General features: G+C 42.9%; 1 long non-coding RNA gene across 1 annotated transcript in view; it reads right to left on the minus strand.

The window, feature by feature from the left end:
• LOC144732930 (uncharacterized) overlaps positions 1 to 4,652 on the minus strand; it is an 81,357-nt gene extending 76,705 nt beyond the window's left edge. Inside the window, exon 1 of the long non-coding RNA XR_013588268.1 lies at positions 3,835 to 4,652. This is a non-coding gene — a long non-coding RNA (uncharacterized LOC144732930). The remainder of the gene's footprint in view (positions 1 to 3,834) is intronic.
• Positions 4,653 to 12,211: the final 7,559 nt, after the last annotated feature.

The raw sequence follows: 12,211 nt of genomic DNA on the forward strand, positions 1-12,211 counted from the left end.
AAACGTTTACCGATTATCCTAGTGTGTGTTATGATATTTAGGTCTCCATTTTCATATCTCATCACAGGATACAGTTATCAAAAATAAGATAGTTTTGCATGGACTTGGAAAGAAGCACTCGAACAGTTGGTGTTAAGCAATTTTATTCTAACAAGCATGTGACATTCTATCATGCAGGTCAAACATTCGTCAATAATTCATGAATAACCAAACTTTTATGCATTTGCGATACTATGCATTCGATTAATATGAATAACTAAAATCCTTATGCAATTACGAGACTATGCATTTGACTAAAATGAATGAATAAACACTTATGCATTTGCGAAACTATGCATTTAACTAAATTGAATAACTCAAACCTCTTATGCATTTAACTATATTATGCATTCGACTAATATGAATAACTAAAATCCTTATGCAATTACGAGACTATGCATTTGACTAAAATGAATGAATAAACACTTATGCATTTGCGAAACTATGCATTTAACTAAATTGAATAACTCAAACCTCTTATGCATTTAACTATAGTATGCATTCGACTAATATGAATAACTAAAATTCTTATGCAATTACGAGACTATGCATTTGACTAAAATGAATGAATAAACACTTATGCATTTGCGAGAACAACTCAAAACTCTTATGCATTTAACGAACTGAATGACTAAAAACCCTCCTAACAACCAGGCATCTCATTAGTTCGTTTTGGTATCGATCACAATCGGCGACTGGCCGAGTTTGAAACCAAGCATGACACACTTCATTTTGCGGTAAGAAAAAGCACTTATTGTATCCCAGAGGCGAAAGTATATGTCAATAGATTCGTCGGCAAGTATAATATCCTTTTAACGGATTGTTTGATATAATGGTGTGGGAGGGCGTGTGTGTGTGGCGAGCGGATCTGGCTCTGTTTTAATTAATTCTTCGGCGAGATTCTCTGACAAAGAAAACTGGTTTGACAAGATTTTCTCTCTTTGTGCACGGTCGATTCGTAATGAGGATTTCGGGAGGTTGAGTTTGCCTCGACGAGTCTATTGATCGCCTATGTGATGAGCGGAATGAGGGAAAGGCACGGAAAACAACCTCACTCTTATAACCGACGGACTCTTAATCACTCGATGGGCCACGATTCCTCATGGCCAGCTAATGGTTCATGTGGTTGATAATCAGTCTTCTGATAATTGACTAGGGTTGATACGATGGTAAGGGTGAACTAGATAGGATAGTCTCACAGGTGAGTGGGGCGTCGATGCGTGCGTGTGTGTGGGTCTATTGGTGGGGGAAGTTGTGGGTACGAACGACTTTCGGAGAAGGGCCCTCCTTGTCGCGGTTGCGGTGATCAGCTGCTGCAGACTCCGCCCTCGGCTGACCCCGTACGATGATTGTCGGCGCGGTCAGGCGATGCACCTTGGCGTGGTGACACGGCAAGGGAGCTGGGCTCGTACGCTCGTGTGCGGCAGGCGATGCACCTCGGCGTGGTGACACGGCAAGGGAGCTGGGCTCGTGCACTCGTGTGCGGCAGGCGATGCACCTCGGCGTGGTGACACGGCAAGGGAGCTGGGCTCGTGTACTCGTTTGGGTCAGGCGATGCGCCTCGGCACCTCGGCGTGCCTCGTCCTTCTGGATGACGAAAAGCTTCTTGTTGGCGGCGACGAGAAGAGTTGGAGCCGAAGCCCTGGAGATCTGTGAGGGGGCCAGAGGCCCTGACGATCTCTTTGGTGGGGCCCGTGGCCCGGACGAAGTGGTTTGTATGGATTTTCCTTCGGTATATATTGAGAAAATCCACTCAGTTTCCCGAGTTGTTCAAAGTCTGTCATAAAACCTTCCTGTGGGTGGGACCATCTGCATCCGTGTGTGTGTGTGTCGTGTGCGTCCGTCCGTGTGTTTCGCGTGCATGTTTGTCCGTGTTGTGGGAAGACAAAGACGGTTGTTTCCACGGTGGAAGCACCCGGCGCATGCGCTTATTTATTTATTTCCGAGAGCGTGTTAATTTCCTTTGAGCCATTGCCCGGGAGTTTTATTGGGTCGTTTCCTCGCTTTTGTGCCTGCGTGTGGAGATCCTCTCGGAAAGACAAAGACGGTCGTGTTGCTCGCTTCCCATGGGATGTTGTGTTTGGTTAATTTTGAGAGCCTTATCCGCCCTTGATTCCTCTTCCACTTTAATTCCGTACTTATTATTTGACTTCTTGTGATTATTTAATCTGATATCCCGGCTAGGGATCTTTGTTTTGGAGCGAAATAGATGCCATAATTATTCTTCGATGCTTCGGCCCGGCCGTGTAGAAATCCTTTAAAGGTAAATAATGTCAGTATTTAATTAACAATGATGAGTCGCGATTCTGGTGCAGACTGTAGTCTGATTTCCAATTGGAGTGAGGATGGGTACTGTTTGCTTAATCTTCATGGCTAAGTTGGTACTTGTGCATCTAACATGGTTCAAAGACCCGTATGTGCTTTTTGTCGTCAATGCTGTTTCTTTGTTAAGAATATAATTATATATTCCTCCGTGGTGCCCGGCCCTGCACGGCTTTTTTTCCCGAGAGGGTGTCATCCCAACCCCCCCCCCTGCCATTCCCCCCCTCCCTTGTTCCTCCTGTGTGAAATTCGGGGAGTTTTTATGATCTTGATTACCCTTCTTTCATGCCCTCTTTCCTTTGAAATGAGGTGTGCGCACATCTGTAGGAGTGTGGGGGCGTGTCCGTTCTCACGTTGCCCCGTGTCTTTTAAAAAAACGATATTTTATATGTTGGCAGAATAATTAAAAAAAAAAAATATTAACAAATAATATTTAAAAAAATAAAAAGGGGGCGTATACACAACAGTCCGCCCGTTTGAAAATTATCAGGGGTCGATTTGGCCACTGGCGAATTTTCAAACAAAGTAATGCCCCCTTTTTATGTCATGCATCCCATCAGCCGCCCTTACTCTCGGCGGTTATTTCTTACGACGCGCGTGCACGTATTACAATCTTAACCTGGTTACATCTGAAATAAGCAAAGAAAATAAACAACACGTTAAACATAGATATTGCGTTACATCGGTTCTCATACATCATAACTCCGACGAATTTCCTTTTTTGTTTTTGCTCAACATGGTTACATTTGAATTAAGCAAAGAAAATTACAACACGTTAAACATCGATATTGCGTTACATCGGTTCTCATACATCATAACTCCGACGAATATTCATTTTTGTTTTTGCTAAATCCTGGGAAACGCTAGGTAGCGGTTTCGAACGCATTTATGCGTCACCTTCCTCATGTTGCCTGGTTTACCACTTATCACTTTGATAATACGGTTTTCGGGTTCGTCTTTGTAGTTTCCTTTCTCACTCTCTCGCGTCGTGATAGTGTGTGGTGAAAAATTGTGCTGCACATACCCAGAATTCGCGCACACGACCCACTTTCACACTTGGTTCGTGGCGTTCGCTCTCTCTGCGATTACATGCACATTTGCCGAGTCAGTGTGTCGATTTACTCCTGTGCCTCGTAATGTTGCCCTCTTTGTTTTTACGAGTGTGTTAGATTCCAACACCATTCCCGATATGTCATGAACATTCGTCTCCATTTTAGCACTCCGATCCACATCAATTTTGGTTTCCCTTGGATATTTTCCATTCAAAGGCTCACGCCTGCGCTCCTCAGGGCGTGTCTCTGTGTGCTCTCTTTGTCTCTGCTGTCTGTTATCTACTGTCCGATCACGCCTCAATGCAACCCCGCCCCCGCATTCGATTCGCGCGTCATTTACAAGAGCACTGCTCGTGTTTTTGCCCGCCCTGTCACTTGCAGCCTGCTTGTATTTCCCATTGAGCTCGGGGTTTAACAAAACCTCGGCGGGTGGTTCATCATGTATTTGGACCGCATTCTGTGTTATTCCTCTATTCCCTCCTGGTATAGCCGGTGGAGGAATTGGTCGGAATTGGATCGATTGTGTTTTACCTCCCATCCTGCGATTCTCCTGAATGTTCGCATCCATACCTCCGCGGTCTGTGTAACACCTTCCCGCTAGGTGGTTATCTCGCCATCTTAGTGTGCAACTTTGGCCTCGTGTGTGTCGTGGCATGGGGTGTTGGTATGGTTCTGTTTTGAACCTCCCCCTCCTGCGATTCCTCTGAATGTTCGGCTTTGTGCCGCTCTCATTCTTGTGCCAACCTCTCTCCGGGTTATTTTGCCATGTGTGCGTGCGCCCTTGCTCCGTCCTGCATTGTGGGACTGCTCGGTGATTTTTATTCCTCTCTGAGAGGCTGGGTTCCTTATCCCTCTCCCTGTGTTCTGGATCCGAATTACGATTCTTAGCTCTGTATAACCATGCCATGTACGCCTTGCTCTCTATGCGGCGTAAGGATGCGGTTTCTGGATTCAAAACCATTCTCACCCTTTCTGTAATCTCTGGGCTCAAGGATTCAAAAAACATAATTTTGAACATTTTATCTCCTTCGTGGTATTGATTCACATCGCCTGCGTAATACGCTCTTTTAAATTGTACGAGGTAGTCACGTGGATCTTGGTCCATGCCCTGGGTCATCGATTTTACAGCATAAAACCCCTCAGTGAGTGTCGAATATTCTCCAAACTTCCGAATCACTGCCAGGCTCAGTTGTTTAAAATCATTTCTAACCTTGTGTGGTAGTGACTTTACCCATGGAATAGATTCTTTCTGTAAGCTCCTTTTCAACAAACTCGCTTTTTCATCCCGTCTCCTCAGCCCTCTAATCATTGCCTCCTCTTCTACTGTTGCGATATGTGTGTGTATATCCATAGTCTGATTGTGTGGGTCAAAATCGGGAATTCTGACTAGAGCTTTGTCCATCAATTTAAGGGTTTTACTGGTGAATAAGTATTCCGAAAGTTGATCGCCGTCAGCGTCATCATAAAACAAGTTATCATCAGGCAATCTGTCACTTTTATCTGTGCTGTGTCGCTTGTGTTTAAGTGGCGTGTATTTTTTGTGTGCGCGCCCAGTGCTGTGTCGCTCGTGTTGCCATTTCCCTTCAGTTTTTGCCTCTGCCCTTAGTGGAGCATGTCCAGTCGACTTTACTTTAACATTTTGCCTCCCTCTATCTGTGAAGTTGTCAGTCTCACATGTTTTTGTTTGCATATGTATCTCTCCCTCCCTTCTCTCGAGTTGTGAGGGTTTCCCTTTGTCAAGGATTTTTTGTTCGATATCCATAATTTGTTTGCGATCAGTCCCTGGACTCTGTCCACGTACACAAGAGTGTGGTTTACTGTTACTTCCATATTTATTCTGTGGATCAACGTCTGTGAGTTTCGCTGGTGTCACGAGCACGGATTTCTCCTCCCTTACGATGGTGTGAGGACATTTTTCCTCGTTTATTAGAGACGATTTCTCTCCCGTTTCCTTTCCAAATTTTTCCTCATTCCACAATCCCTGTCTGTATGCCTGTGTGAAAAGGAATGAGTCCTGTCCTGCCTTCTCTGCAGCTTTTGCATCGTGTTCGCCTTCGTTACATTTTATCCAGTCAATTAGTTTCCCCCGAGGTGTGTTCGTGTTATCGATACAGCTCCCTTCCCATATGTCTCTCTGACTGTACTGCTTTGTAACAGATTGGTCGGTACGTTTTAATACGAGCTCCCCGTATCCCGTAACCCATTCAAAAATTATTCTTAATCCTAGCATCTTAGGTATGGCAAGAGTTACTTTGACAATTCCTTTTAGAGTGCATATAAAACAATTATCTCACAGAGTGTAGTCAGTTTGACTCGAGCTATTGTTATTTTCCGATTCAGAGTGCGTACCTCTAACACCATTTATCACAAGATGCAATCGGTTTGATACGATATTATCTTAATTACACTGTCTCTGTTTCAACCTGCTATTCTGGGTTTTAACCTTAGAGGGCGTTTTTTTTGTTTTACGCCCGTTTACAATCACAATGCAATGTTTGGTCACGATATTCTGGTTAACACGTAGTGGTTCATTCCATCATCCATGCAAAACACTGTCTGTGAGAGATCCCGGACGACGCCACCCATTATGTTGTATGTGTCGGGTTATGAAATTTTGATGAAAATAATAAAAATTAATAATTTTCCGAAAAATGCGCAAATCGCATTAATTATGTTAATGTGTGTATTAACATGCATAAATAATGATAATGCGTGTAATGATATGCATAAATTTTGATGGTGTGAGTAATTGTATGCATAAATTATGATAATCGCGGACATAATCGTAGTAATTTATGCGGATGCTTGCGATGATGTTAATGTGAGCAGTTGTGGTAATTAGGCTCAGCTTCGTTTATCCAGAGTTATGTCAATCAGGATAACACGATGATCATTGATTAAACGTTTACCGATTATCCTAGTGTGTGTTATGATATTTAGGTCTCCATTTTCATATCTCATCACAGGATACAGTTATCAAAAATAAGATAGTTTTGCATGGACTTGGAAAGAAGCACTAGAACAGTTGGTGTTAAGCAATTTTATTCTAACAAGCATGTGACATTCTATCATGCAGGTCAAACATGCGTCAATAATTCATGAATAACCAAACTCTTATGCATTTGCGATACTATGCATTCGATTAATATGAATAACTAAAATCCTTATGCAATTACGAGACTATGCATTTGACTAAAATGAATGAATACACACTTATGCATTTGCGAAACTATGCATTTAACTAAATTGAATAACTCAAACCTCTTATGCATTTAACTATATTATGCATTCGACTAATATGAATAACTAAAATCCTTATGCAATTACGAGACTATGCATTTGACTAAAATGAATGAATAAACACTTATGCATTTGCGAAACTATGCATTTAACTAAATTGAATAACTCAAACCTCTTATGGATTTAACTATATTATGCATTCGACTAATATGAATAACTAAAATTCTTATGCAATTACGAGACTATGCATTTGACTAAAATGAATGAATAAACACTTATGCATTTGCGAAACTATGCATTTAACTAAATTGAATAACTCAAACCTCTTATGCATTTAACTACATTATGCATTCGACTAATATGAATAACTAAAATCCTTATGCAATTACGAGACTATGCATTTGACTAAAATGAATGAATAAACACTTATGCATTTGCGAAACTATGCATTTAACTAAATTGAATAACTCAAACCTCTTATGCATTTAACTATATTATGCATTCGACTAATATGAATAACTAAAATTCTTATGCAATTACGAGACTATGCATTTGACTAAAATGAATGAATAAACACTTATGCATTTGCGAGAACAACTCAAAACTCTTATGCATTTAACGAACTGAATGACTAAAAACCCTCCTAACAACCAGGCATCCCATTAGTTCGTTTTGGTATCGATCACAATCGGCGACTGGCCGAGTTTGAAACCAAGCATGACACACTTCATTTTGCGGTAAGAAAAAGCACTTAATGTATCCCAGAGGCGAAAGTATATGTCAATAGATTCGTCGGCAAGTATAATATCCTTTTAACGGAATGTTTGATATAATGGTGTGGGAGGGCGTGTGTGTGTGGCGAGCGGATCTGGCTCTGTTTTAATTAATTCTTCGGCGAGATTCTCTAACAAAGAAAACTGGTTTGACAAGATTTTCTCTCTTTGTGCACGGTCGATTCGTAATGAGGATTTCGGGAGGTTGAGTTTGCCTCGACGAGTCTATTGATCGCCTATGTGATGAGCGGAATGAGGGAAAGGCACGGAAAACAACCTCACTCTTATAACCGACGGACTCTTAATCACTCGATGGGCCACGATTCCTCATGGCCAGCTAATGGTTCATGTGGTTGATAATCAGTCTTCTGATAATTGACTAGGGTTGATACGATGGTAAGGGTGAACTAGATAGAATAGTCTCACAGGTGAGTGGGGCGTCGATGCGTGCGTGTGTGTGGGTCTATTGGTGGGGGAAGTTGTGGGTACGAACGACTTTCGGAGAAGGGCCCTCCTTGTCGCGGTTGCGGTGATAAGCTGCTGCAGACTCCGCCCTCGGCTGACCCCGTACGATGATTGTCGGCGCGGTCAGGCGATGCACCTCGGCTTGGCGACACGGCACGGGAGCTGGGCTCGTACCCTCGTGTGCGGCAGGCGATGCACCTCGGCGTGGTGACACGGCAAGGGAGCTGGGCTCGTACGCTCGTGTGCGGCAGGCGATGCACCTCGGCGTGGTGACACGGCAAGGGAGCTGGGCTCGTGCACTCGTGTGCGGCAGGCGATGCACCTCGGCGTGGTGACACGGCAAGGGAGCTGGGCTCGTGTACTCGTTTGGGTCAGGCGATGCGCCTCGGCACCTCGGCGTGCCTCGTCCTTCTGGATGACGAAAAGCTTCTTGTTGGCGGCGACGAGAAGAGTTGGAGCCGAAGCCCTGGAGATCTGTGAGGGGGCCAGAGGCCCTGACGATCTCTTTGGTGGGGCCCGTGGCCCGGACGAAGTGGTTTGTATGGATTTTCCTTCGGTATATATTGAGAAAATCCACTCAGTTTCCCGAGTTGTTCAAAGTCTGTCATAAAACCTTTCTGTGGGTGGGACCATCTGCATCCGTGTGTGTGTGTGTCGTGTGCGTCCGTCCGTGTGTTTCGCGTGCGTGTTTGTCCGTGTTGTGGGAAGACAAAGACGGTTGTTTCCACGGTGGAAGCACCCGGCGCATGCGCTTATTTATTTATTTCCGAGAGCGTGTTAATTTCCTTTGAGCCATTGCCCGGGAGTTTTATTGGGTCGTTTCCTCGCTTTTGTGCCTGCGTGTGGAGATCCTCTCGGAAAGACAAATACGGTCGTGTTGCTCGCTTCCCATGGGATGTTGTGTTTGGTTAATTTTGAGAGCCTTATCCGCCCTTGATTCCTCTTCCACTTTAATTCCGTACTTATTATTTGACTTCTTGTGATTATTTAATCTGATATCCCGGCTAGGGATCTTTGTTTTGGAGCGAAATAGATGCCATAATTATTCTTCGATGCTTCGGCCCGGCCGTGTAGAAATCCTTTAAAGGTAAATAATGTCAGTATTTAATTAACAATGATGAGTCGCGATTCTGGTGCAGACTGTAGTCTGATTTCCAATTGGAGTGAGGATGGGTACTGTTTGCTTAATCTTCATGGCTAAGTTGGTACTTGTGCATCTAACATGGTTCAAAGACCCGTATGTGCTTTTTGTCGTCAATGCTGTTTCTTTGTTAAGAATATAATTATATATTCCTCCGTGGTGCCCGGCCCTGCACGGCTTTTTTTCCCGAGAGGGTGTCATCCCAACCCCCCCCCTGCCATCCCCCCCTCCCTTGTTCCTCCTGTGTGAAATTCGGGGAGTTTTTATGATCTTGATTACCCTTCTTTCATGCCCTCTTTCCTTTGAAATGAGGTGTGCGCACATCTGTGGGAGTGTGGGGGCGTGTCCGTTCTCACGTTGCCCCGTGTCTTTTAAAAAAAACGATATTTTATATGTTGGCAGAATAATTCTAAAAAAAAAATATTAACAAATAATATTAAAAAATATAAAAAGGGGGCGTATACACAACAGAGGGTTATAGGGTTTAGGGGTTGAGGGGATTCGAGAGTTAGTGGTTTAGAGGGTTGTGGTTTAGAGGGTTAGGTATTTAGAGGATTAGGCTATTTGGGGTATAGGGTTTAGAGGGTTAGGGTTTTCAGGGTAAAGGGGTTTAAGGGTAAAGGAGTTTAGAGGGTAAAGGGGTTTAGAGGGTTAGGAGTTTATAGGGTTTTGGGTTTACAGTGAGGGAAAAAAGTATTTGATCCCCTGCTGATTTTGTACGTTTGCCCACTGACAAAGAAATGATCAGTCTATAATTTTAATGGTAGGTTTATTTGAACAGTGAAAGACAGAATAACAACAAAATCCAGAAAAACGCACGTCAAAAATGTTATAACTTGATTTGCATTTTAATGAGAGAAATAAGTATTTGACCCCCTCTCAATCAGAAAGATTTCTGGCTCCCAGGTGTCTTTTATACAGGTAACGAGCTGAGATTAGGAGCACACTCTTAAAGGGAGTGCTCCTAATCTCGGCTTGTTACCTGTATAAAAGACACCTGTTCACAGAAGAGTTTTAGAAGGTTATGGGTTTAGAGGTTTTGATATTTAGGGGATTAGGGGTTTATAAGGTGAGGGGTTTCGTGGGTTACGGTTTTACAGGTTGAGGGGTTTAGACGGTTTGGGGTTTATAAGGTTAAGGGTTTAGGCAGTTAAGAGTGTTGGGGGTTTATGGGTTGCGGTTTTATAGGGTGAGGTGTTTAGACGGTTGGGGTCTTAAGGGGAAAGTCCTTCAGAGGATTTGGTGTTTAGAGGGTTAGAGTTTAGAACGTTTTGAGTTTAGAGGGTTTAGAGAGTTACGTGTTTAGAGGTTTATGGGTTTTAGAGGGTTAGGGGTTTAGAGAGTTACGTGTTTAGAGGTTTTTGTGTTTCGATTGTTGGATGTTGAATGGTTTAGATGGTTAGTAGTTGAGGTTATAAGGGTATGTGTTTAGGGGTTTAGAGGTATCGGGGTTTCAAGGGTTAGTGATTTACAGTGTTAGGGGTTTAGTGGTTTGAGATTTGAGGGTTTAACACGTAGACTTTCACAACTAATATTGTCCATAATAAAGTTTTTTTTTGGTTTAGTCTCCAACACTAAATGGCACTTTTGTTGATGTGACAAAGTTTACTAATTGGCTGTTTCAGGTGGTGGTTGGTTTAACGACACGTTTATATTTACATAATCTAACAAAAAAAAACCTTTATGGGTTTAGAGGGTTCCGGGTGTAGTGGATTATGTGTTTAGAGGGTTAGCATTTTAGGGGCATAGGTGTTTTAAGGGTTAGGTGTCTAGAGGGTTCGTTCTTTAGAGGGTTGGGGTTTAAATGTGTTGGGATTAGGTTACAGATTTAGGGTTTTAGAACGTTAGGGGTTTGAGGGTTAGGGTTTTAGAGGTTGAGGATTTAGGAGGTTATGAGTTCAGAGGGTTAGGGGTCTAGAGGGTTAGTTCTTTAGAGGGTAGTGGTTTAGATTGGTTGGTATTTAGAATGTTAAGGATTTAGGGTTTTAGAAGGTTAGGGTTTCAAGGTTTAGAGGGTTATGGATTCAGAGGGTTTAGAAGTTTTAGTTTTTAATGGCTTAGACGGTTAGGGTTAAAAGAATAAGGGGTTTAGAGAGTGAGGGTTTTGGTGGGTTAGGGTTTTAAGGGTAAAGGGGTTGAGGGTTAGGGGTATAGGAATTTAGAGGGTTAGGGGTTGAGATGGTTAGTGTTTTGGTGGTTTAGAGTTTAAGCTTTTAGAGGGCGAGGGGTTTAAAGATTAGGGTTGTAAGGGTAAATGGGTTGAGAGGGTTAGCGGTTTAGATGGTTATGGATTTAGATAGTTAGGGGTTTAGAGGGTTTTAATTGTTCGAGGTTTAGTGGTTAAGGTCTCTGTGCGAGTCCAACATGTTTGTATGAGTCTATGGTAAGATAAAAAGAGTTCAGTTTAATTTGTATATTTCAAAACAATTTGTTTACCTTTCCTGTGATGTTTTTGTATTGTATTTTTGTTGTTATTTTCTGACCCACCCGATTGGACGTCTGTGAAAACATCGTTATAGCTCATCAGATTCATCCAGTATAAATAAATATTCAAATTAAAATTCTATTGACATCTGTGTGAATCTATGGATTTCTGTGAGTTTTTGGGCCTTTGAGTGTATGGATCTCTGTGTGAGGCTATGGGTCTCTGTGCATGTCTATCGGTCTCTGTGAGTATGGGGTCGCTGTGTGAGTCTGAGTGTCTGTAGTAATGTATGAGTCTCTGTTGGAGTCTATGGGTTTCTGGGTATGGTTGTTTGTGCGAGTCTTACATGCACAAATTTAACTTAAAAAGGCCATTGAGGGTTGCGGAATCCAAGTTGAATATTAAGTTCCCTGCAGTGCAAGCCAGCTCTCTAGTCGTGTCATCAAACAGCCCCTTTAACTCTTTATAATAATTAAATAGACTTACTCCAGGAGATCCACACTGAGTCACAGTCAGGTCCTGAATTGTTTTTTTACATTTTCGACGAATGAATGATGAGTTCTTACACAAGTGGAGGGGGGGGGGGAATTCGAGAGACTTGCACCGTTGTTTCAACTGCCATAGAAACAAACTGGTGACCTTAGGATCATCGCAAATCCAGTGTGCTAACCATTACACTGTGGCAAATCACCCACACGCTCACTCACCGAGCTACACGCTCACCTGTACACACATTCACTCACGACCGCAGCTC

The sequence above is a fragment of the Lampetra planeri genome, chromosome 44 (genome assembly GCF_965212315.1).
Source record: "Lampetra planeri chromosome 44, kcLamPlan1.2.h2, whole genome shotgun sequence".
Classification (NCBI taxonomy): Eukaryota; Metazoa; Chordata; class Hyperoartia; order Petromyzontiformes; family Petromyzontidae; genus Lampetra; species Lampetra planeri.